At 46.7% G+C, this 27,495-nt stretch overlaps 1 long non-coding RNA gene across 2 annotated transcripts; it reads right to left on the bottom strand.

Moving 5' to 3' along the window:
* Positions 1-4,905: 4,905 nt before the first annotated feature.
* Positions 4,906-8,439, bottom strand: LOC130120041 (uncharacterized). 2 transcript variants are annotated; one of them, XR_008810872.1, is made up of 3 exons: positions 8,129-8,439; positions 5,753-5,980; positions 4,906-5,171 (listed from the first exon to the last, which is right to left on the bottom strand). It is a non-coding gene; the product is annotated as an uncharacterized LOC130120041 (long non-coding RNA). The 2 variants fall into 2 exon arrangements; XR_008810871.1 differs by having other exon boundaries at positions 5,846-5,980.
* Between the last annotated feature and the right edge of the window lie 19,056 nt (positions 8,440-27,495).

Below are 27,495 nucleotides of genomic sequence, written 5' to 3'. Positions count from 1 at the left end.
AGCTGATGTTTCACCCACGCCTGAAGGACTCTGGGCAGATATATACTGGGGACTCCTAGAACCGGGAAGCAAGCAAAGCAAAGGCGTACAGACTCTGTGTTATCAGTGGCGGATGTGGGTCCGAATGCTACATCCCTACTCCCCTCCCACCGACCCCTCCATGTTACTCTGTACTATGATAGGGATGGGGATGAAATTTATCAGCAAACTTTTTACAATGACATTGAAGGGACACAGTGGGAAGTATTGTCTAGTTGTACTCTAGTGGGGAATGAAGGTGTGGCAGCTGCTGTTGAATTGACACCAGAACAATTTGAGTGGTATGAGATGTCTGAAGAGGCGGTGCCCCATATCACCTTAGCAGTGCATGTTAAACACCAGGCAAGAGATCTTGGGATGATGTGCAAGCATCTGATGGCACTGACAGACTGGGTTTGGACCCAACTCCCTGAATTACAGTACTCCCCATCCGAAAAGGCTTACAGGATCATGCACAAGACGGCTGACAAAGTGCTGTTAGAACATAGACAAATAGAGAGATTTCATGGCAGAGAGAAGGCTGATCACTCTGACGCCGCAAGCATGATAGACACTCTCCCTGAGGCGTTATGGTCAGCAGGCCCAACTGATGTAGGACGCTGCAAGAATGTTGATCCAATCTCTTTTGAATTGACAGCTCACACTCAGATCTGGCAGAAACAGGACTCCCACAAACCTGAGGCAGAAGCAGGGATCACAGATACTATTGAGGGACTGTTGGCAGCGGGGGGTGTTGGAGCCCTCAGCATCTGGCTGGAACACACCTATTTTACCAGTGGAGAAGCAAAATACAGAGATATATAGAATGGCTCACGACCTTAGACGGGTCAATAGTATTGTGTCAACTCCTACAGCCCCAGTACCAAATCCATACACTGCTATGTCTGCACTGTCCCCAGAACACAAATGGTTTTCCTGTATTGATCTGGCCAATGCATTTTTCTGCCTACCACTAGCTGACCATGTGAGAGACATCTTCTCGTTTATCTATAAAGGCCAACAGCTAAGGTATACAAGGGTTCCCCAGGGTTTCATCTTGTCTCCTGGGCTGTTCAATCAGGTTCTGAAACAGCAGCTCACTGATCTCACCCTCCCGAAAGGGGTGGTGTTGATTCAGTATGTGGATGACATCCTTCTGGCAGCTTCAGATCATGTCTCCTGCCTAGCAGCCACCAAATCCCTAAAACCAAGCTCCAGTGCTGCAGACAGATGGTCTCATTCCTGGGGAGAATTATCTCTAGTAGAGGGACAGGATTGTCCCCAGCCCATAGATCCTCAATTCTACACCATCCTAAACCGGTCACAGTGAAAGACATGCTCTCATTCCTGGGGTTGACAGGTTATAGCAGACAGTACATAGCATCATATGGGGAACTCACGCACCCCTTAAGAGCCATGATCAATGAGCAGGGGATGAGAAATTTGCCCGCATGCTTACAATGGACCACTGAAGCAGAGAATAACTTCATTTCCCTCAAACAGGCTCTCACAAACGCTGCTGATTTGGCAGTGCCTGACTACAAAGAGCCCTTCTATCTGGATGCTTCAGAAAAATCACATACAGTGAATGGTGTTCTTTTTCAGAAAAAAGGGGGAAGGTAGGCAGGTGATGATGTATGCAAATGTGACACTCCATCCAACAGAAAATAGACATCCACCATGCACAAGACATGCAGCAGGGGTAGCAAAAATTCTGCAAAAAGTAGCACACATAGTCACGGGACATGCTCTAACAGTCCTGACAACACACAGCATAGTGGCCTATGTGAACTCAGCAGCATTCACCAGGACATCATTAAGACAGACAAGGTTGGAAAAAATCCTCAATGCACCACACATAACGTTCACACACGAGGGACTCAACATGGCAGATAACATGGGGGAAGGTGAGCCACATGTGTGTGGAGAAAGAGTACAGAAAGATGTTAAGGTCAGAACAGATTTACGGGTAAAACCCTTAGCTGACCCAGAGGAAGTGCTGTTCACAGATGGCTGTTGCTACAGACATCCCACGGAGGGACTGAAGGCAGCATATGCAGTGGTAAGACAAACAGATGAAGGGTTTGAGGAGGTAGTGACAGGGGGAGTAATAGGAAAAGAATCAGTGCAGCTAGCTGAATTACAGGGAAGGATAGCAGCATTAGAATGGGCAGAAGGGAAAAGAGTAAACATCTACACAGACTCGGCATACGTGGTAGGAGCCATACAGGTGGAGCTCAGTCAGTGGCTTCCGTGTTACAGGAGGCACACGGGCTGACACATTGTGGAAAGGTACAGATGCAGAGACATCTGACCCATTGGTGGCATCCATTTTGGCCCGCAATGATTGTGAACCATATCAGGGAATGTAAAATATGTACAGAATACAATATCAGGGCTACAGTGAAGCCACACGAGGGAAAATGTCCTTTGCCAAAAATGCCAGGTCAAGAAATCATAACTGATTACACTGACATGTTGGAAAGGGTAAATGGGTATAGGTACCTCTTGGTCGCCGTGGATGCATACACTGGCTGGCCAGAAGCAGTACCTGCTAAAAAGGAAGATGCCAAAACGGTAATCAAATTCCTAATCAACCAATACATACCAACGCATGGGTTTCCAGGTCAGATAATGGCACACATTTTAAGAACAAAGACCTGCAGGCAGTAGAAGCGGCCCTGGGACTGAAACATGCGTTTGGAACAGTGTATCACCCCCAATCACAGGGAAAGGTGGAGAGAATGAATCAGTCCATTAAAGGAAAGATAGGAAAAGTGTGTGCTCAAACAAAAATGAGTTGGGTGGATGCCCTACCCCTAGCTCTAATGTCAGTTAGGAGCTCAGTAAACTCCATCACAGGTTTCACGCCATATGAGTTGACAACAGGGCAGCAGTTCCCGGGACCGGGAGCTGGAATCCCAACCACGGAAAAGGAAAGAGATCCGCTGAAGTACAAACCTTACTATGACCAACTAACAGCTTTGGTGTCAGCTTTCTCAAAACAGGTTGCAGCAGCAGAGGGGAACCTAGAGGGACAGACACCGCCCATCACAGACTGGGTTCTGCTGGAGGTGATCAAGAGGAAGTGGTCGGAGCCAAGGTGGACAGGGCCATACAAGGTGGTTGAGAGGACATCACACGCGGTCCGACTACAGGGCAAAGGAGACAGCTGGTACCACTGGAGCCAGTGTGCAGCAGCGGGTCCACCCGCTAGGACACGGGAACAGATAAGAAACACCACAGTTGACTCTGAATAGGTGTAAAGACACGAGCCACTATCTGTGCCGACAGCTATTATAGCTATCACTTTTGCAGATACTCAGGCAAGCCACGATTTACTCAAGACTGGAATGAAGAATGTTCTGATGTTACTACAGAAGCTCAAAAGCTCTCCCAGAAAAGGGTTTTCTAGGATACGAGGAGCTGATAACCAGAACACAAGAAGGTTTTGCTTGCTAAGAATTTCTGATATATGTTGATTAAGATGTTTGAGGGAACGAGAAAACCCCACCGAGCCAAACGGTGGTGGTGGGGAGTGTGCGGGGTCATTTCTATAGTAATAGTTACTCCAGTATTGACGTGGGAATCAGCCATCAGAGACAGACACACAGCTCAAAACCAACACCACAACAGAGCAAAGAGGGAAGGCCAGAGCAGGTATAAACGACCCACTGGGAGGAATTTTTGAACAGTGGTTTGGGAAGTGGAAAGGTGTGATGGTGTCTGTGTTTCTGTCCCTGCTAGGCATGATGACTGCACTTGTGTTGTGTGGATGCTGTCGTATCCCCTGTATCAGATCTCTGTTTGAAAGGTTGATCGTCACTGCCATCGAAAAGAAGAGTCCCCTATCCACCCATCAGATGGCTCAAGTCGAGACGGAGACGGTGGCTCTGATGGAGGACGGAGGGTGTGAGGAACTGGGCAGTGACACAGAGGCTGAATGTGATGTTTGAACCCGATTGGTTGGTTGGTCTCATTTATATGAGACCAAAAGGGGGACTTGTAGATATGAGACCAAAAGGGGGACTTGTAGATAAATGTAATGGTGTGATGTTTAATAAGGATGATTACAACGTATTGATTGGAATAAGGGATGTAAGGATATATTAATCATGGGGAAAGCATATGCATGAGGAACAGGGTTTGTTACAAGGACATGAGGGGGTCTATAGTGGCAGTGGAAAGGTACTGAGTATGTTAGCAGACAGAGGAATGCAAAGTATAGGAAGAGAAGTGGGGGGCAATAAAAGGATAAGATGTCCCAAGAAGGAGAGTGTCTATCTCCATGGAAGGTAAAAGAGTGAGGGTCGCTGACCTTAGATAAGGTTAGCGGCTCTGAATAGGAAGGGGAACAACAAGGGTGTTGTGGCCAAGGGGGAGTAGAGACGAGATGTGCTGTGATCTGTGGTTTCAGAAATAGGAACAGGATTTTACGACGGCAGCTGCAACAAGGAGGTCACAGCAGAAGTAGAAGAAGATCACCTGGAGTCCGGATATCAGTGAGGCGGAAATGGAGTCAGATGAACGGACCAGTCACAAAGAAGACCACACATCCATGTTCAGTCAACACTTTGTATAGTATAAAGACTGGGTCAGGGAAAGGAGAGAGAGTCAGACTTCGTGAACTGACACAATCGGTTGTTTGTCAGGGATAGGAAGATCTAGACCCAGAGCTCTGTATGCTTTATCCATTTACTGCTAAATAAAACGGATGGTTTTGAGACCGAACATCTTCTCCTACTGCTTTATCAACAAACACGCAGGACTAGGCTCTCACATACATGAAGATGAGTTGGTAGAGTGAGCTGCAGTCCAACGGTATATAACATTAAGATTGCCTAACTGCAACAAAGTACAAAGATGGGGCGGACACGTGTCTTCAATAGCGTGCTTTATTGTATTAAAACCGCAGGTTGACTTTTGTATTGTTGTTATTACACCTCCGTCTGCAGTGCATTTCCACTACACAGCTCCCTCTCCGTCGTTGAATGAATGGCGGCGCCCATGGTGAAAGCGATAGGAGCGGGCGAGGTGGTGTCTGTCCCGGTTCAGGGGCGCGCTGGTCGGGGCTGTGCCTGGTGACTATCGGCGGAGAGTTTGAAGGAGCCGAGGAGGTCCCCGTGGAAAATGTGCTGCAGCATCTCAGCAGTCTGGATGACAACACAAAAGGACATGGTGAGGAGGTGGAGGGGTTAAACGTCAAGTGCAATGAAGAAACTGCAGATGCAATGAAGAAAATATCACATTGTGGGGAAAAATGCAAACAGCGGTCAAAGTAGGGACTAATCTCTTCTTTTACGCACACGCAGTTTCAACAGACATTGTAATAGATTTGATGCAAATGTACCATCCAAATATGAATTCACATGTGACATAATAGGATTGGAAATACTAACTAGCCTGCCAGTTATCAGACGCCCCCGTTCATAGAAAACACAATTGCAGGCGATATACAGGCAGCTGACAATAGTTTTTTTTCCTAAAAACTGTTTTACATGTGCATTCACATTTCCTCATATTGCAGACACTTCAGTCCAAAGTGACTTGTTATCAATCAGCAGATGAATTCAAATGTTACCAACTGGCATCGTATAGCGGTACATATAATATTCATATCATAGTAATACTATATTAATGTGTGACTGCTGCAGCAAATTGTAGCAGTCACACTTCAATAGTGACAGGCATGGGCGCAAGTCCATGAATACTGGGATGGCATCCAGCGCTTTACCTGTGCCCCCGTCCACAGGGTTAGTGGTTGCGTCAGGAAGGGCATCCGATGTAAAATTCTGCCAAATTATTATGTGGATTGACAAGACCATACCGGATCAGTTGAGGCTCCGTACGGGATTGGCTGAGGCCCGGGTTGACAACGGCCACCATTGGTGCTGTGCCCTCACAGGGTACCGATGAAAACTGTGCAATCTATTGCGGCGACCCCTGAGAAACAGGGAACAAGCTGAAAGAAGAAGAAGATTGTATTAAAACCACAAATACAGGCATATGGAGCTGTGCTCCGGTGCGCTCCTATAGCACTATACAGTACGCCCCTGCGTTTGACATGTTAACACTGTGGTTCCATGTATTCTGTGTAAGTGTGTGTGTGTGTTAAGTGTAAGTGTGTGTGCCTTGTCGACTACAGCAGGCAGCATTTACGGAAGTCACAGCTGATGTGCAGTTTCCATTCATACACATAAAGCAGCGTGTCTGGGCTATATTTCACAAATGTGTGAGTATCAGAGAAACCTAATTTGCTGAGCCGGGTAACACTAGAAGAGCAACCCTTCACAGGCACCAAGAAATAATACAGCAAGTGCTCCTTTATATGGCCAAAGTCAGTCAACTGAATGCAAATTCATCAAGTCTTTGCTTGCTTGAATAACAGTTAGTACTACCGAATAACAGTCAGTGCTACTGAGTAACAGTCAGTGCTACTGAATAACAATCAGTACTACTGAATAACAGTTAGTGCTACTGAATAACAGTTAGTGCTACTGAATAACAGTCAGTGCTACTGAATAACAATCAGTACTACTGAATAACAGTCAGTGCTTCTGAGTAACAGTCAGTACTACTGAATAACAGTTAGTGCTACTGAATAACAGTTAGTGCTACTGAATAACAGTTAGTGCTACTGAATAACAGTTAGTGCTACTGAATAACAATCAATACTACTGAATAACAGCACTACCGAATAACAGTCAGTGCTACTGAGTAACAGTTAAACCCAACCACTGAGGATGCACAAGCCAGTGCATCCTTAGTGCCGGTCCCAAGCCCAGACAAATGGGGAGGGTTGCATCAGGAAGGGCATCTGGCGTAAAATCTTTGCCAAATCAAATATGCGGATCATAAATAAGACTTACATACCGGACCGGTCGAGGCCCGGGTTACCAACAACCGCCACCGGTACTGTTAACCAGCAGGGTGTCGGTGGAAACTATGCTACTGTTGGGCGAAGGAGAAGGAGAGGGGGAAGGCATGTCCAGAGGCAGCTAGAGAGGAGGAAGGGTAGGCATGTGGTGGAGAGAGTTGGAACTTTGAATGTTGGCACTATGACTGGTAAAGGGAGAGAGCTGGCTGATATGATGAAAAGAAGAAAGGTAGGCATACTGTGTGTGCAAGAGACCAGGTGGAAGGGGAGTAAGGCCAGGAGTATCGGAGGTGGGTTCAAACTCTTCTACCATGGTGTGAATGGGAGGAGTAATGGGGTAGGGGTAATTCTGAAGGAAGAGTATGTCAAGAGCGTGCTGGAGGTGAAGAGAGTGTCAGCCAGAGTGATGAGTATGAAGCTGGAAACTGAAGGTTTATTGCTGAATGTTATCGGCGCATATGCCCCGCAAGTTGGATGTGAGATGGATGAAAAAGAAGAATTCTGGAGTGAGTTGGACAACATGGTGGAGAGGGTACCCAGGGAGGAGAGAGTGGTGATTGGAGCGGACTTCAATGGACATGTTGGTGAAGGGAACAGAGGTGATGAGGAGGTGATGGGAAGGTATGGAGTCAAGAAGAGAAATGTGGAAGGACAGATGGTGGTCGATTTTGCGAAAAGGATGGAAATGGCTGTGGTGAATACATATTTCAAGAAGAGGGAGGAACACAGGGTGACGCACAAGAGTGGAGGAAAGTGCACACAGGTGGACTATATCTTATGTAGAAGGCGCCATCTAAAAGGGATTGGAGACTGCAAAGTGGTGACAGGGGAGAACGTAGCTAGGCAGCATCGGATGGTGGTCTGTAGGATGACTTTGGAGACCAAGAAGAGGAAGCGAGTGAAGACACAGCCGAAGATCAAATGGTGGAAGTTGGGAAGACTGTTGTGTGGAGTTCAGGCCGGAGTTAAGACAGGCACTGGGTGGTAGTGAAGAGTTGCCAGATGGCTGGACAACCACTGCAGAAATAGTGAGGGAGACAGCTAGGAAGGTACTTGGTGTGTCATCAGGACAGAGGAAGGAAGACAAGGAGACTTGGTGGTGGAATGAGGAAGTACAGCAAAGTATACAGAGGAAAAGGTTGGCAAAGAAGAAGTGGGATAGTAAGAGAGATGAAGAAAGTAGACACATTTTGAATCCGGGGGGATGCTTCTAAAAAAACAAAAGTCACCTACGCCCTCGCCGGTTGGTGCTGTAGGAACGGTGTTTAGCTGCAGCATTGAGCGCCCGGAGCACCTCCGCTTTCAGGGCCGGCGTGGACCCGAGCGTCGCCCGGAGGCGAAGTATCCCTGATGTCGCCGCAGCGGCGGCGAACACCGAGCGGATGGCGGCCGTTTGCAAGCGGGGCTTCAAAAACACCCCCCCCCCCCACCGGTTACCACCGGTGGACGGTGCTTTTCTCCAACCACTGGCAGTTGAACTTGCGCTTCCCCGTGGAGTTAGAAAAGCAACACACAGAAGCTAAAGACGTTAGCGTTCATTTAGCTCTCGGCGCGGACTAATAGCGTCACACACGCTACGCGACACAAACGCGACGGGAGCTCGGTGTTCACCCATAAACTGACCGGGGGGGGGGGGGCTGCGGTGTAGTGACTGTTGGTTCCATGTCGTTTTCTTTCAATGCGGGTTATTGGAGCGGAACTATTACTGTAGGGCTTGCGTTGCAGCCCGGACATTTCCCTCAAACACACTTAGAGAAGACCTATCAAAATCATATTTAAGACACAGTTTAGAGCAAATGTAGCGACACAAACACAACAGTAGCTCGGTGTTCACCCATAAACTGACCGGGGGGGGCTGCGGAGTAGTGACTGTTGATTCCATGTTGTTTTCTTTCAATGAGGGTTATTGGAGCGGAACTATTACTGTAGGGCTTGGGTTGCAGCCCGGACATTTCCCTCAAACACACTTAGAGAAGACCTATCAAAATCATATTTAAGACACAGTTTAGACCAAACGTAAGACTTTTTAAGACCCCGCGGAACCCTGTTATTTGTGTAAAGAGGATTTTTTTAATGAAACAAAATCGATAGGGGAAAACCTTTTTTGTGAAATCTTTTGATTTCATATGGTACATTTTATATTCACAAATGGGTAACACTTTAGTATAGGGAACATAGTCACCATTAATTAGGTGCTTATTAGCATGCAACTTAGCAACATATTGGCTCTTAATTGGTCTTTATTACGTACTCATTAATGCCTTATTCTGCATGGCCTTATTATACAACCAGTAAGCCATTAACTATGAGTTTTCCCTCTATAACCTCAGAATTATTGCTTATTAGTAGTACCATCTCGATATGCTTTGCTTAGTATGGCCTTTAGAAGGTGGTAGTACCACAAGAAGAGTTATTCTCCCTTACTAACACTTAATGAATATGGTCTGTTCTTACATAACAAAACACAAAACTACAACTGTTCATAGTGTTAAATTACTCGAAATTAAGTCTTTTTACTTAGAATATGTTCCCCATACTGTTACCCACAAATGTAAACAGCCAAGTAAAAGACCACATACTGTTTGTTCAACTTAAGCTGGGAACTCGAGTACTATTTTGAATCTGCAAAATGTTAAAAGCAAAAATTTATTTTTTTTGTTTTCCCCTGCTGATAAATGAAGAAAATGAGAGAGAGAGAAGGTTAGATGATGTAGGGATAGTGAATCAGGACGTTCAGTGGATTAACAAGGAGGAAGTGAGGGCAGCTATGAAGAGGATGAAGAGTGGAAAGGCAGTTGGTCCTGATGACATACCTGTGGGGGCATGAGGATGTTTAGGAGAGATGGCAGTGGAGTTTTAACTAGATTGTTTAACACAATCCTGGAAAGTGAGAGGATGCCTGAGGAGAGGAGAAGAAGCATACTGGTACCGGTTTTCAAGAACAAGGGTGATGTACAGAACTGTAGCAACTACAGAGGTATAAAGTTGATCAGCCACAGCATGAAGATTTGGGAAAGAGTAATAGAAGCTAGGTTAAGAGGAGAGGTGATGATCAGCGAGCAGCAGTATGGTTTCATGCCATGAAAGAGCACCACAGATGTGATGTTTGCTTTGAGAATGTTGATTGAGAAGTATAGAGAAGGCCAGGAGGAGGTACATTGTGTCTTTGTAGATTTAGAGAAAGCATATGACAGGGTCCCGAGAGAGGAGGTGTGGTATTGTATGAGGAAGTCAGGAGTTGCAGAGAAGTATGTAGGAGTGGTGCAGGATATGTATGAGGGCAGTGTGACAATGGTGAGGTGTGCGGTTGGAATGACAGATGGGTTCAAGGTGGAGGTGGGATTACATCAAGGATCAGCTCTGAGCCCTTTCTTGTTTGCAATGGTGATGGGCAGGTTGACGGACAAGATCAGGCAGGAGTCTCCATGGACAATGATGTTCGCGGATGACATTGTGATGTGTAGCGAGAGTAGGGTGCAGGTTGAGGAGAGCCTGGAGAGGTGGAGGTATGCACTGGAGAGAAGAGGAATGAAAATCAGTAGGGGCAAGACGGAATACCTATGCGTGAATGAGAGAGAGGACAGTGGAATGGTCAGGATGCAAGGAGTGGAGGTGACGAAGGCATTTGAGTTTAAATACTTGGGGTCAACTGTCCAAAGTAACGGGGAGTGCAGTAGAGAGGTGAAGAAGAGAGTGCAGGCAGGGTGGAGTGGGTAGAGAAGTGTGTCAGGAGTGATTTGTGACAGAAGGGTACCGGCAAGAGTTAAAGGGAAGGTTTACAAGATGGTAGTGAGACCAGCTATGTTATATGGTTTGGAGACAGTGGCACTGACGAAAAGAGAGGAGGTGGAGCTGGAGGTGGCAGAGTTAAGATGCTAAAATTTTCACTGGGAGAACGAAGAAGGACAGGATTAGGAACGATTATATTAGAGGGACCGCTCAGGTTGGACGGTTTGGAGACAAAGCAAGAGAGGGACAAGATTGAGATGGCTTGGACATGTGTGGAGGAGAGATGCTGAGTATATTGGGGGAAGGATGCTCAATATGGAGCTGCCAGGGAAGAGGAGAAGAGGAAGGCCAAAGAGGAGGTTTATGGATGTGGTGGGGGAAGACATGCAGGTGGCTGGTGTGACAGAGGAAGACGCAGAAGACAGGAAGAAATGTAAACGGATGATCCGCTGTGGCGACCCCTAACGGGAGCAGCCGAAAGTAGTAGTAGTAGTAGTAGACTACCGAATAACAGTCAGTGCTACTGAATAACAGTACTACCGAATAACAGTCAGTACTACCGAATAATAGTACTACTGAATAACAGTCAGTACTACTGAATAACGGTACTACTGAATAACAGTCAGTGCTACTGAATAAAAGTCAGTACTACTGAATAACAGTCAGTGGTACTGAATAAGTCAGTGCTAATGAATAACAGTACTACCGAATAACAGTCAGTACTACCGAGTAACAGTACTACTGAATAACAGTCAGTACTACTGAATAACAGTACTACTGAATAACAGTTAGTGCAACTGAATAACAGTCAGTGCTACTGAGTAACAGTCAGTACAACCGAATAACAGTTAGTGCTACTGAATAACAGTACTACTGAATAACAGTTAGTACTACTGAATAACAGTTAGTGCTACTGAATAACAGTCAGTGCTACTGAATAACAGTCAGTGCTACTGAATAACAGTACTACTGAATAACAGTCAGTACTACTGAATAACAGTCAGTGCTACTGAATAACAGTACTACTGAATAACAGTCAGTACTACTGAATAACAGTCAGTGGTACTGAATAACAGTCAGTGCTACTGAATAACAGTACTACTGAATAACAGTCAGTGCTACTGAATAACAGTACTACTGAATAACAGTCAGTGCTACTGAATAACAGTCAGTGCTACTGAATAACAGTCAGTGCTACTGAATAACAGTTAGTGGTACTGAATAACAGTTAGTGCTACTGAATAACAGTCAGTGCTACTGAATAACAGTACTACTGAATAACAGTCAGTGCTACTGAATAACAGTACTACTGAATAACAGTCAGTGCTACTGAATAACAGTCAGTGCTACTGAATAACAGTCAGTGCTACTGAATAACAGTACTACTGAATAACAGTCAGTGCTACTGAATAACAGTCAGTGCTACTGAATAACAGTCAGTGCTACTGAATAACAGTCAGTGGTACTGAATAACAGTTAGTGCTACTGAATAACAGTCAGTGCTACTGAATAACAGTACTACTGAATAACAGTCAGTGCTACTGAATAACAGTACTACTGAATAACAGTCAGTACTACTGAATAACAGTCAGTGCTACTGAATAACAGTTAGTGGTACTGAATAACAGTTAGTGCTACTGAATAACAGTCAGTGCTACTGAATAACAGTACTACTGAATAACAGTCAGTGCTACTGAATAACAGTACTACTGAATAACAGTCAGTGCGACTGAATAACAGTCAGTGCTACTGAATAACAGTCAGTGCTACTGAATAACAGTTAGTGCTACTGAATAACAGTCAGTGCTACTGAATAACAGTACTACTGAATAACAGTCAGTACTACTGAATAACAGTCAGTGGTACTGAATAACAGTTAGTGCTACTGAATAACAGTCAGTGCTACTGAATAACAGTGCTACTGAATAACAGTTAGTGGTACTGAATAACAGTTAGTGCTACTGAATAACAGTCAGTGCTACTGAATAACAGTACTACTGAATAACAGTCAGTGCTACTGAATAACAGTCAGTGCTACTGAATAACAGTTAGTGCTACTGAATAACAGTCAGTGCTACTGAATAACAGTACTACTGAATAACAGTCAGTACTACTGAATAACAGTCAGTGGTACTGAATAACAGTTAGTGCTACTGAATAACAGTCAGTACTACTGAATAACAGTGTTACTGAATAACAGTCAGTGCTACTGAATAACAGTAGTGCTACTGAATAACAGTACCACTGAATAACAGTGCTACTGAATAACAGTCATTGCTACTGAATAACAGTACCACTGAATAACAGTAGCGCTTCACATCTATGACACATTTTAATGCCCTGTAAACAAGAAAATTCTAAGAGGTTATTTGCTCAAATGACCTTCCTTCCTTCCTTCCTTTTTTTTAAAACTGAACAATAGAACATTTTACAGGGGAAAAACAGGTATATAGTATTAACACATATCTGGTTCAATACAATTATACACCTACATCTAAAGAGTACGACAAGGGCATCAGACAGTTAGAGAGATAAATAAATGATAATAATATAATAAGAACAAAGAACAGACGAACATCAAAACAAAACCGGAGTGCATATGTACAAATCTAAGAGTCAGGCAGCTTTCAGGGGGAAAGGTTTCACAGCAATTCAACAGCTTATTACTTTTGTGTCGTTCCCCAGGCTGAGAGAGTTAAGGTGCAGAAAAGCCACACTACATCGCGTGTTTCGAGTCCACGTGTTGGTCGGACTTGGTCGGGTGTCCCCTGCGGGCGGGACGCCGGATGTGGGCGTGTGTCCTGGTCGCTGCAGGAGCGCGGCTGTGCTTTTTGCATGTCCCACAAACTGTGACCCCCTGTACCTCGACCGAACTTGCCCCCCCCCCCATAAACGTACATGCAGATCTGGCTGCTTGGTTTTGGTGGTCTGGTCCAAACTTGGTTCCGCTAGACCACATTTCGTGATGGAGGCAGTTTTGTCACCACCGCACGCGGGTGTTTTCGCTATTTCTGAATCCGGGAGGATGCTTCTAAAAAAAAAAGAAGGTCACCTACGCCCTCGCCGGTTGGAGCTGTAGGACCGGTGTTCAGCTGCAGCATTGAGCGCCCGGAGCACCTCCGCTTTCAGGTTCGGCGTGGACCCGAGCGTCGCCCGGAGGCGGAGTATCCCTGATGTCGCCGCAGCGGCGGCGAACACCGAGCGGATGGCGGCCATTTGCAAGCGGGGCTTCAAAAACACCCCCCCACCCCCACCCCCACCTCCACCGGTTGCCACCGATGGACGGTGCTTTTCTCCAACCACTGGCAGTTGAACTTGCGCTTCCCTGTGGAGCTAGAAAAGCAACACACAGAAGCTAAAGACGTTAGCGTTCATTTAGCTCTCGGCGCGGACTAACAGCGTCACACACGCTACGCGACACAAACGCGACGGGAGCTCGGTGTTCACCCATAAACTGACCGGGGGGGGCTGCGGAGTAGTGACTGTTGGTTCCATGTTGTTTTCTTTCAATGCGGGTTATGGGAGCGGAACTATTACTGTAGGGCTTGCGTTGCAGCCCAGACATTTCCCTCGAACACACTTAGAGAAGACCTATCAAAATCATATTTAAGACACAGTTTAGAACAAATGTAGCGGCACAAACACAACAGTAGCTCGGTGTTCACCGATAAATTGACCGGGGGGGGGCTACGGAGTAGTGACTGTTGGTTCCATGTCGTTTTCTTTCCATACGGGTTATTGGAGCGGAACTATTACTGTAGGGCTTGCGTTGCAGCCCGGACATTACCCTCGAACACACTTAGAGAAGACCTATCAAAATCACATTTAAGACACAGTTTAGAGCAAATGTAGCGACACAAACACAACAGTAGCTCGGTGTTCACCGATAAATTGACCGGGGGGGGGGGGGGGGCTGCGGAGTAGTGACTATTGGTTCCATGTTGTTTTCTTTCATTGCGGGTTATTGGAGCGGAACTATTACTGTAGGGCTTGCGTTGCAGCCCGGACATTTCCCTCAGACACACTTAGAGAAGACCTATCAAAATCATATTTAAGACAGTTTAGAACAAATGTAGCGACACAAACGCGACGGGAGCTCGGTGTTCACCCATAAATTGACCGGAGGGGCTGCGGAGTAGTGACTATTGGTTCCATGTTGTTTTCTTTCAGTGCGGGTTATTGGAGCGGAACTATTACTGTAGGGCTTGCGTTGCAGCCCGGACATTTCCCTCAAACACACTTAGAGAAGACCTATCAAAATCATATTTAAGACAGTTTAGAACAAATGTAGCGACACAAACGCGACGGGAGCTCGGTGTTCACCCATAAACTGACCGGGGGGGGGGGGGCTGCGGAGTAATGACTATTGGTTCCATGTTTTCTTTCAATGCGGGTTATTGGAGCGGAACTATTACTGTTAGTGCTACTGAATAACAGTTAGTACTACTGAATAACAGTTAGTACTACTGAATAACAGTTAGTACTACTGAATAACAGTCAGTGCCACTGAATAACAGTAGTGCTTCACATCTATGACACATTTTAATGCCCTGTAAACAAGAAAATTCTAAGAGGTTATTTGCTCAAATGACCTTCCTTCCTTCCTTCCTTTTTTTTAAACTGAACAATAAAACATTTTACAGGGGAAAAACAGGTATATAGTATTAACACATATCAGGTTCAATACAATTATACACCTACATCTAAAGAATACGATAAGGGCATCAGACAGTTACAAAGATAAATAAATGATAATAATATAATAAAAACAAAGAACAGACGAACATCAAAACAAAACCGGAGTGCATATGTACAAATCTAAAAGAGTCAGGCAGCTTTCAGGGGGAAAGGTTTCACAGCAATTCAACAGCTTATTACTTTTGTGTCGTTCCCCAGGCTGAGAGAGTTAAGGTGCAGAAAAGCCACACGACATCGCGTGTTTTTAGTCCACGTGTGGGTCGGACTTGGTCGGGTGTCCCCTGCGGGCGGGACGCCGGATGTGGGCGTGTGTCCTGGTCGCTGCAGGAGCGCGGCTGTGCTTTTTGCATGCCCCACAAACTGTGACCCCCGGTACCTCCAACGAACTTGCCCCCCTCCCCCCCAGAAACGTACATGCAGATCCGGCTGCTTGGTTTTGGTCGTCTGGTCCAAACTTGGTTCCGCTAGACCACATTTCGTGTTGGAGGCAGTTTTGTCACCACCGCACGCGGGTGTTTTCGCTATTTCTGAATCCGGGAGGATGCTTCTAAAATTTTTTTTTAAAAAAGTAACCTACGCCCTCGCCGGTTGGTGCTGTAGGAACGGTGTTTAGCTGCAGCATTGAGCGTCCGGAGCACCTCCGCTTTCAGGGCCGGCGTGGACCCGAGCGTCGCCCGGAGGCGGAGTATCCCTGATGTCGCCGCAGCGGCGGCGAACACCGAGCGGATGGCGGCCGTTTGCAAGCGGGGCTTCAAAAACACCCCCCACCTCCACCGGTTACCACCGATGGACGGTGCTTTTCTCCAACCACTGGCAGTTGAACTTGCGCTTCCCCGTGGAGTTAGAAAAGCAACACACAGAAGCTAAAGACGTTAGCGTTCATTTAGCTCTCGGCGCGGACTAACAGCGTCACACACGCTACGCGACACAAGCGCGACGGGAGCTCGGTGTTCACCCATAAACTGACCGGGGGGGCTGCGGAGTAGTGACTGTTGGTTCCATGTCGTTTTCTTTCCATACGGGTTATTGGAGCGGAAATATTACTGTAGGGCTTGCGTTGCAGCCCGGACATTTCCCTCAAACACACTTAGAGAAGACCTATCAAAATCATATTAAGACACAGTTTAGAGCAAATGTAGCGACACAAACACAACAGTAGCTCGGTTTTCACCCATAAATTGACCGGAGGGGCTGCGGAGTAGTGACTGTTGGTTCCATGTCGTTTTCTTTCCATGCGGGTTATTGGAGCGGAAATATTACCGTAGGGCTTACGTTGCAACCCGGACATTTCCCTCAAACACACTTAGAGAAGACCTATCAAAATCATATTAAAACACAGTTTAGAGCAAATGTAGCGACACAAACACAACAGTAGCTCGGTGTTCACCGATAAATTGACCGGGGGGGCTACGGAGTAGTGACTGTTGGTTCCATGTCGTTTTCTTTCCATACGGGTTATTGGAGCGGAAATATTACTGTAGGGCTTGCGTTGCAGCCCGGACATTACCCTCGAACACACTTAGAGAAGACCTATCAAAATCATATTTAAGACACAGTTTAGAGCAAATGTAGCGACACAAAAACAACAGTAGCTCGGTGTTCACCGATAAATTGACCGGGGGGCTACGGAGTAGTGACTGTTGGTTCCATGTCGTTTTCTTTCCATGCGGGTTATTGGAGCGGAAATATTACTGTTAGTGCTACTGAATAACAGTTAGTACTACTGAATAACAGTTAGTACTACTGAATAACAGTCAGTGCCACTGAATAACAGTAGTGCTTCACATCTGACACATTTTAATGCCCTGTAAACAAGAAAATTCTAAGAGGTTATTTGCTCAAATGACCTTCCTTCCTTCCTTCCTTTTTTTAAACTGAACAATAAAACATTTTACAGGGGAAAAACAGGTATATAGTATTAACACATATCAGGTTCAATACAATTATACACCTACATCTAAAGAATACGATAAGGGCATCAGACAGTTACAAAGATAAATAAATGATAATAATATAATAAAAACAAAGAACAGACGAACATCAAAACAAAACCGGAGTGCATATGTACAAATCTAAAAGAGTCAGGCAGCTTTCGGGGGGAAAGGTTTCACAGCAATTCAACAGCTTATTACTTTTGTGTCGTTCCCCAGGCTGAGAGAGTTAAGGTGCAGAAAAGCCACACGACATCGCGTGTTTCGAGTCCACGTGTGGGTCGGACTTGGTCGGGTGTCCCCTGCGGGCGGGACGCCGGATGTGGGCGTGTGTCCTGGTCGCTGCAGGAGCGCGGCTGTGCTTTTTGCATGCCCCACAAACTGTGACCCCCGGTACCTCCAACGAACTTGCCCCCCCTCCCCCCCAGAAACGTACATGCAGATCCGGCTGCTTGGTTTTGGTCGTCTGGTCCAAACTTGGTTCCGCTAGACCACATTTCGTGTTGGAGGCAGTTTTGTCACCACCGCACGCGGGTGTTTTCGCTATTTCTGAATCCGGGAGGATGCTTCTAAAAAAAAAAAAAAAAAAAAAGTCACCTACGCCCTCGCCGGTTGGTGCTGTAGGAACGGTGTTTAGCTGCAGCATTGAGCGTCCGGAGCACCTCCGCTTTCAGGGCCGGCGTGGACCCGAGCGTCGCCCGGAGGCGGAGTATCCCTGATGTCGCCGCAGCGGCGGCGAACACCGAGCGGATGGCGGCCGTTTGCAAGCGGGGCTTCAAAAACACCCCCCACCTCCACCGGATACCACCGATGGACGGTGCTTTTCTCCAACCACTGGCAGTTGAACTTGCGCTTCCCCGTGGAGTTAGAAAAGCAACACACAGAAGCTAAAGACGTTAGCGTTCATTTAGCTCTCGGCGCGGACTAACAGCGTCACACACGCTACGCGACACAAGCGCGACGGCAGCTCGGTGTTCACCCATAAACTGACCGGGGGGGCTGCGGAGTAGTGACTGTTGGTTCCATGTCGTTTTCTTTCCATACGGGTTATTGGAGCGGAACTATTACTGTAGGGCTTACGTTGCAACCCGGACATTTCCCTCAAACACACTTAGAGAAGACCTATCAAAATCATATTAAGACACAGTTTAGAGCAAATGTAGCGGCACAAACACAACAGTAGCTCGGTGTTCACCCGTAAATTGACCGGAGGGGCTGCGGAGTAGTGACTGTTGGTTCCATGTCGTTTTCTTTCCATACGGTTTATCGGAGCGGAACTATTACTGTAGGGCTTGCGTTGCCGCCCGGACATTACCCTCGAACACACTTAGAGAAGACCTATCAAAATAATATTTAAAACACAATTTAGAGCAAATGTAGCGACACAAACACAACAGTAGCTCGGTGTTCACCGATAAATTGACCGGGGGGGCTACGGAGTAGTGACTGTTGGTTCCATGTCGTTTTCTTTCATTGCGGGTTATTGGAGCGGAAATATTACCGTAGGGCTTACGTTGCAACCCGGACATTTCCCTCAAACACACTTAGAGAAGACCTATCAAAATCATATTTAAGACACAGTTTAGAGCAAATGTAGCGACACAAACACAACAGTAGCTCGGTGTTCACCGATAAATTGACCGGAGGGGCTGCGGAGTAGTGACTGTTGGTTCCATGTCGTTTTCTTTCCATACGGGTTATTGGAGCGGAAATATTACTGTAGGGCTTACGTTGCAACCCGGACATTTCCCTCAAACACACTTAGAGAAGACCTATCAAAATCATATTAAGACACAGTTTAGAGCAAATGTAGCGACACAAACACAACAGTAGCTCGGTGTTCGCCGATAAATTGACCGGGGGGGCTACGGAGTAGTGACTGTTGGTTCCATGTCGTTTTCTTTCCATGCGGGTTATTGGAGCGGAAATATTACTGTTAGTGCTACTGAATAACAGTCAGTGCCACTGAATAACAGTAGTGCTTCACATCTATGACACATTTTAATGCCCTGTAAACAAGAAAATTCTAAGAGGTTATTTGCTCAAATGACCTTCCTTCCTTCCTTCCTTTTTTTTAAACTGAACAATAAAACATTTTACAGGGGAAAAACAGGTATATAGTATTAACACATATCAGGTTCAATACAATTATACACCTACATCTAAAGAATACGATAAGGGCATCAGACAGTTACAAAGATAAATAAATGATAATAATATAATAAAAACAAAGAACAGACGAACATCAAAACAAAACCGGAGTGCATATGTACAAATCTAAAAGAGTCAGGCAGCTTTCGGGGGGAAAGGTTTCACAGCAATTCAACAGCTTATTACTTTTGTGTCGTTCCCCAGGCTGAGAGAGTTAAGGTGCAGAAAAGCCACACGACATCGCGTGTTTCGAGTCCACGTGTGGGTCGGACTTGGTCGGGTGTCCCCTGCGGGCGGGACGCCGGATGTGGGCGTGTGTCCTGGTCGCTGCAGGAGCGCGGCTGTGCTTTTTGCATGCCCCACAAACTGTGACCCCCGGTACCTCCAACGAACTTGCCCCCCCTCCCCCCCAGAAACGTACATGCAGATCCGGCTGCTTGGTTTTGGTCGTCTGGTCCAAACTTGGTTCCGCTAGACCACATTTCGTGTTGGAGGCAGTTTTGTCACCACCGCACGCGGGTGTTTTCGCTATTTCTGAATCCGGGAGGATGCTTCTAAAAAAAAAAAAAAAAAAAAAGTCACCTACGCCCTCGCCGGTTGGTGCTGTAGGAACGGTGTTTAGCTGCAGCATTGAGCGTCCGGAGCACCTCCGCTTTCAGGGCCGGCGTGGACCCGAGCGTCGCCCGGAGGCGGAGTATCCCTGATGTCGCCGCAGCGGCGGCGAACACCGAGCGGATGGCGGCCGTTTGCAAGCGGGGCTTCAAAAACACCCCCCACCTCCACCGGATACCACCGATGGACGGTGCTTTTCTCCAACCACTGGCAGTTGAACTTGCGCTTCCCCGTGGAGTTAGAAAAGCAACACACAGAAGCTAAAGACGTTAGCGTTCATTTAGCTCTCGGCGCGGACTAACAGCGTCACACACGCTACGCGACACAAGCGCGACGGCAGCTCGGTGTTCACCCATAAACTGACCGGGGGGGCTGCGGAGTAGTGACTGTTGGTTCCATGTCGTTTTCTTTCCATACGGGTTATTGGAGCGGAACTATTACTGTAGGGCTTACGTTGCAACCCGGACATTTCCCTCAAACACACTTAGAGAAGACCTATCAAAATCATATTAAGACACAGTTTAGAGCAAATGTAGCGGCACAAACACAACAGTAGCTCGGTGTTCACCCGTAAATTGACCGGAGGGGCTGCGGAGTAGTGACTGTTGGTTCCATGTCGTTTTCTTTCCATACGGTTTATCGGAGCGGAACTATTACTGTAGGGCTTGCGTTGCCGCCCGGACATTACCCTCGAACACACTTAGAGAAGACCTATCAAAATAATATTTAAAACACAATTTAGAGCAAATGTAGCGACACAAACACAACAGTAGCTCGGTGTTCACCGATAAATTGACCGGGGGGGCTACGGAGTAGTGACTGTTGGTTCCATGTCGTTTTCTTTCATTGCGGGTTATTGGAGCGGAAATATTACCGTAGGGCTTACGTTGCAACCCGGACATTTCCCTCAAACACACTTAGAGAAGACCTATCAAAATCATATTTAAGACACAGTTTAGAGCAAATGTAGCGACACAAACACAACAGTAGCTCGGTGTTCACCGATAAATTGACCGGAGGGGCTGCGGAGTAGTGACTGTTGGTTCCATGTCGTTTTCTTTCCATACGGGTTATTGGAGCGGAAATATTACTGTAGGGCTTACGTTGCAACCCGGACATTTCCCTCAAACACACTTAGAGAAGACCTATCAAAATCATATTAAGACACAGTTTAGAGCAAATGTAGCGACACAAACACAACAGTAGCTCGGTGTTCGCCGATAAATTGACCGGGGGGGCTACGGAGTAGTGACTGTTGGTTCCATGTCGTTTTCTTTCCATGCGGGTTATTGGAGCGGAAATATTACTGTTAGTGCTACTGAATAACAGTTAGTACTACTGAATAACAGTCAGTGCCACTGAATAACAGTAGTGCTTCACATCTATGACACATTTTAATGCCCTGTAAACAAGAAAATTCTAAGAGGTTATTTGCTCAAATGACCTTCCTTCCTTCCTTCCTTTTTTTTAAACTGAACAATAAAACATTTTACAGGGGAAAAACAGGTATATAGTATTAACACATATCAGGTTCAATACAATTATACACCTACATCTAAAGAATACGATAAGGGCATCAGACAGTTACAAAGATAAATAAATGATAATAATATAATAAAAACAAAGAACAGACGAACATCAAAACAAAACCGGAGTGCATATGTACAAATCTAAAAGAGTCAGGCAGCTTTCAGGGGGAAAGGTTTCACAGCAATTCAACAGCTTATTACTTTTGTGTCGTTCCCCAGGCTGAGAGAGTTAAGGTGCAGAAAAGCCACACGACATCGCGTGTTTTTAGTCCACGTGTGGGTCGGACTTGGTCGGGTGTCCCCTGCGGGCGGGACGCCGGATGTGGGCGTGTGTCCTGGTCGCTGCAGGAGCGCGGCTGTGCTTTTTGCATGCCCCACAAACTGTGACCCCCGGTACCTCCAACGAACTTGCCCCCCCCTCCCCCCCAGAAACGTACATGCAGATCCGGCTGCTTGGTTTTGGTCGTCTGGTCCAAACTTGGTTCCGCTAGACCACATTTCGTGTTGGAGGCAGTTTTGTCACCACCGCACGCGGGTGTTTTCGCTATTTCTGAATCCGGGAGGATGCTTCTAAAAAAAAAAAAAAAAAAAAGTCACCTACGCCCTCGCCGGTTGGTGCTGTAGGAACGGTGTTTAGCTGCAGCATTGAGCGTCCGGAGCACCTCCGCTTTCAGGGCCGGCGTGGACCCGAGCGTCGCCCGGAGGCGGAGTATCCCTGATGTCGCCGCAGCGGCGGCGAACACCGAGCGGATGGCGGCCGTTTGCAAGCGGGGCTTCAAAAACACCCCCCACCTCCACCGGTTACCACCGATGGACGGTGCTTTTCTCCAACCACTGGCAGTTGAACTTGCGCTTCCCCGTGGAGTTAGAAAAGCAACACACAGAAGCTAAAGACGTTAGCGTTCATTTAGCTCTCGGCGCGGACTAACAGCGTCACACACGCTACGCGACACAAGCGCGACGGGAGCTCGGTGTTCACCCATAAACTGACCGGGGGGGCTGCGGAGTAGTGACTGTTGGTTCCATGTCGTTTTCTTTCCATACGGGTTATTGGAGCGGAAATATTACTGTAGGGCTTACGTTGCAACCCGGACATTTCCCTCAAACACACTTAGAGAAGACCTATCAAAATCATATTAAGACACAGTTTAGAGCAAATGTAGCGGCACAAACACAACAGTAGCTCGGTGTTCACCCATAAATTGACCGGAGGGGCTGCGGAGTAGTGACTGTTGGTTCCATGTCGTTTTCTTTCCATACGGTTTATCGGAGCGGAACTATTACTGTAGGGCTTGCGTTGCCGCCCGGACATTACCCTCGAACACACTTAGAGAAGACCTATCAAAATAATATTTAAAACACAATTTAGAGCAAATGTAGCGACACAAAAACAACAGTAGCTCGGTGTTCACCGATAATTTGACTGGGGGGGCTACGGAGTAGTGACTGTTGGTTCCATGTCGTTTTCTTTCAATGCGGGTTATTGGAGCGGAAATATTACCATAGGGCTTACGTTGCAACCCGGACATTTCCCTCAAACACACTTAGAGAAGACCTATCAAAATCATATTTAAGACACAGTTTAGAGCAAATGTAGCGATACAAACACAACAGTAGCTCGGTGTTCACCGATAAATTGACCGGGGGGGCTACGGAGTAGTGACTGTTGGTTCCATGTCGTTTTCTTTCCATGCGGGTTATTGGAGCGGAAATATTACCGCAGGGCTTACGTTGCAACCCGGACATTTCCCTCAAACACACTTAGAGAAGACCTATCAAAATCATATTAAGACACAGTTTAGAGCAAATGTAGCGACACAAACACAACAGTAGCTCGGTGTTCACCGATAAATTGACCGGAGGGGCTGCGGAGTAGTGACTGTTGGTTCCATGTCGTTTTCTTTCCATACGGGTTATTGGAGCGGAACTATTACTGTAGGGCTTGCTTTGCAGCCCGGACATTACCCTCGAACACACTTAGAGAAGACCTATCAAAATCATATTTAAGACACAGTTTAGAGCAAATGTAGCGACACAAACACAACAGTAGCTCGGTGTTCACCGATAAATTGACCGGGGGGGCTACGGAGTAGTGACTGTTGGTTCCATGTCGTTTTCTTTCCATGCGGGTTATTGGAGCGGAAATATTACCGTAGGGCTTACGTTGCAACCCGGACATTTCCCTCAAACACACTTAGAGAAGACCTATCAAAATCATATTAAGACACAGTTTAGAGCAAATGTAGCGACACAAACACAACAGTAGCTCGGTGTTCACCGATAAATTGACCGGAGGGGCTGCGGAGTAGTGACTGTTGGTTCCATGTCGTTTTCTTTCCATACGGGTTATTGGAGCGGAACTATTACTGTAGGGCTTGCGTTGCAGCCCGGACATTACCCTCGAACACACTTAGAGAAGACCTATCAAAATCATATTTAAGACACAGTTTAGAGCAAATGTAGCGACACAAACACAACAGTAGCTCGGTGTTCACCGATAAATTGACCGGGGGGGCTACGGAGTAGTGACTGTTGGTTCCATGTCGTTTTCTTTCCATGCGGGTTATTGGAGCGGAAATATTACTGTTAGTGCTACTGAATAACAGTTAGTGCTACTGAATAACAGTCAGTGCCACTGAATAACAGTAGCGCTTCACATCTATGACACATTTTAATGCCCTGTAAACAAGAAAATTCTAAGAGGTTATTTGCTCAAATGACCTTCCTTCCTTCCTTCCTTTTTTTTAAACTGAACAATAAAACATTTTACAGGGGAAAAACAGGTATATAGTATTAACACATATCAGGTTCAATACAATTATACACCTACATCTAAAGAATACGATAAGGGCATCAGACAGTTACAAAGATAAATAAATGATAATAATATAATAAAAACAAAGAACAGACGAACATCAAAACAAAACCGGAGTGCATATGTACAAATCTAAAAGAGTCAGGCAGCTTTCAGGGGGAAAGGTTTCACAGCAATTCAACAGCTTATTACTTTTGTGTCGTTCCCCAGGCTGAGAGAGTTAAGGTGCAGAAAAGCCACACGACATCGCGTGTTTTTAGTCCACGTGTGGGTCGGACTTGGTCGGGTGTCCCCTGCGGGCGGGACGCCGGATGTGGGCGTGTGTCCTGGTCGCTGCAGGAGCGCGGCTGTGCTTTTTGCATGCCCCACAAACTGTGACCCCCGGTACCTCCAACGAACTTGCCCCCCCCTCCCCCCCAGAAACGTACATGCAGATCCGGCTGCTTGGTTTTGGTCGTCTGGTCCAAACTTGGTTCCGCTAGACCACATTTCGTGTTGGAGGCAGTTTTGTCACCACCGCACGCGGATGTTTTCGCTATTTCTGAATCCGGGAGGATGCTTCTAAAAATTTTTTTTAAAAAAGTAACCTACGCCCTCGCCGGTTGGTGCTGTAGGAACGGTGTTTAGCTGCAGCATTGAGCGTCCGGAGCACCTCCGCTTTCAGGGCCGGCGTGGACCCGAGCGTCGCCCGGAGGCGGAGTATCCCTGATGTCGCCGCAGCGGCGGCGAACACCGAGCGGATGGCGGCCGTTTGCAAGCGGGGCTTCAAAAACACCCCCCACCTCCACCGGTTACCACCGATGGACGGTGCTTTTCTCCAACCACTGGCAGTTGAACTTGCGCTTCCCCGTGGAGTTAGAAAAGCAACACACAGAAGCTAAAGACGTTAGCGTTCATTTAGCTCTCGGCGCGGACTAACAGCGTCACACACGCTACGCGACACAAGCGCGACGGGAGCTCGGTGTTCACCCATAAACTGACCGGGGGGGCTGCGGAGTAGTGACTGTTGGTTCCATGTCGTTTTCTTTCCATACGGGTTATTGGAGCGGAAATATTACTGTAGGGCTTACGTTGCAACCCGGACATTTCCCTCAAACACACTTAGAGAAGACCTATCAAAATCATATTTAAGACACAGTTTAGAGCAAATGTAGCGATACAAACACAACAGTAGCTCGGTGTTCACCGATAAATTGACCGGGGGGGCTACGGAGTAGTGACTGTTGGTTCCATGTCGTTTTCTTTCCATACGGGTTATTGGAGCGGAAATATTACTGTAGGGCTTACGTTGCAACCCGGACATTTCCCTCAAACACACTTAGAGAAGACCTATCAAAATCATATTTAAGACACAGTTTAGAGCAAATGTAGCGATACAAACACAACAGTAGCTCGGTGTTCACCGATAAATTGACCGGGGGGGCTACGGAGTAGTGACTGTTGGTTCCATGTCGTTTTCTTTCCATGCGGGTTATTGGAGCGGAAATATTACTGTTAGTGCTACTGAATAACAGTTAGTGCTACTGAATAACAGTCAGTGCCACTGAATAACAGTAGCGCTTCACATCTATGACACATTTTAATGCCCTGTAAACAAGAAAATTCTAAGAGGTTATTTGCTCAAATGACCTTCCTTCCTTCCTTCCTTTTTTTAAACTGAACAATAAAACATTTTACAGGGGAAAAACAGGTATATAGTATTAACACATATCAGGTTCAATACAATTATACACCTACATCTAAAGAATACGATAAGGGCATCAGACAGTTACAAAGATAAATAAATGATAATAATATAATAAAAACAAAGAACAGACGAACATCAAAACAAAACCGGAGTGCATATGTACAAATCTAAAAGAGTCAGGCAGCTTTCAGGGGGAAAGGTTTCACAGCAATTCAACAGCTTATTACTTTTGTGTCGTTCCCCAGGCTGAGAGAGTTAAGGTGCAGAAAAGCCACACGACATCGCGTGTTTTTAGTCCACGTGTGGGTCGGACTTGGTCGGGTGTCCCCTGCGGGCGGGACGCCGGATGTGGGCGTGTGTCCTGGTCGCTGCAGGAGCGCGGCTGTGCTTTTTGCATGCCCCACAAACTGTGACCCCCGGTACCTCCAACGAACTTGCCCCCCCCTCCCCCCCAGAAACGTACATGCAGATCCGGCTGCTTGGTTTTGGTCGTCTGGTCCAAACTTGGTTCCGCTAGACCACATTTCGTGTTGGAGGCAGTTTTGTCACCACCGCACGCGGGTGTTTTCGCTATTTCTGAATCCGGGAGGATGCTTCTAAAAAAAAAAAAAAAAAAAAAAGTCACCTACGCCCTCGCCGGTTGGTGCTGTAGGAACGGTGTTTAGCTGCAGCATTGAGCGTCCGGAGCACCTCCGCTATCAGGGCCGGCGTGGACCCGAGCGTCGCCCGGAGGCGGAGTATCCCTGATGTCGCCGCAGCGGCGGCGAACACCGAGCGGATGGCGGCCGTTTGCAAGCGGGGCTTCAAAAACACCCCCCACCTCCACCGGTTACCACCGATGGACGGTGCTTTTCTCCAACCACTGGCAGTTGAACTTGCGCTTCCCCGTGGAGTTAGAAAAGCAACACACAGAAGCTAAAGACGTTAGCGTTCATTTAGCTCTCGGCGCGGACTAACAGCGTCACACACGCTACGCGACACAAGCGCGACGGGAGCTCGGTGTTCACCCATAAACTGACCGGGGGGGCTGCGGAGTAGTGACTGTTGGTTCCATGTCGTTTTCTTTCCATACGGGTTATTGGAGCGGAAATATTACTGTAGGGCTTACGTTGCAACCCGGACATTTCCCTCAAACACACTTAGAGAAGACCTATCAAAATCATATTTAAGACACAGTTTAGAGCAAATGTAGCGATACAAACACAACAGTAGCTCGGTGTTCACCGATAAATTGACCGGGGGGGCTACGGAGTAGTGACTGTTGGTTCCATGTCGTTTTCTTTCCATACGGGTTATTGGAGCGGAAATATTACTGTAGGGCTTACGTTGCAACCCGGACATTTCCCTCAAACACACTTAGAGAAGACCTATCAAAATCATATTTAAGACACAGTTTAGAGCAAATGTAGCGATACAAACACAACAGTAGCTCGGTGTTCACCGATAAA

Source organism: Lampris incognitus, chromosome 10 (assembly GCF_029633865.1).
Source record: "Lampris incognitus isolate fLamInc1 chromosome 10, fLamInc1.hap2, whole genome shotgun sequence".
NCBI classification, from domain to species: Eukaryota; Metazoa; Chordata; class Actinopteri; order Lampriformes; family Lampridae; genus Lampris; species Lampris incognitus.
This window is presented reverse-complemented; position numbering and strand designations above follow the sequence as displayed.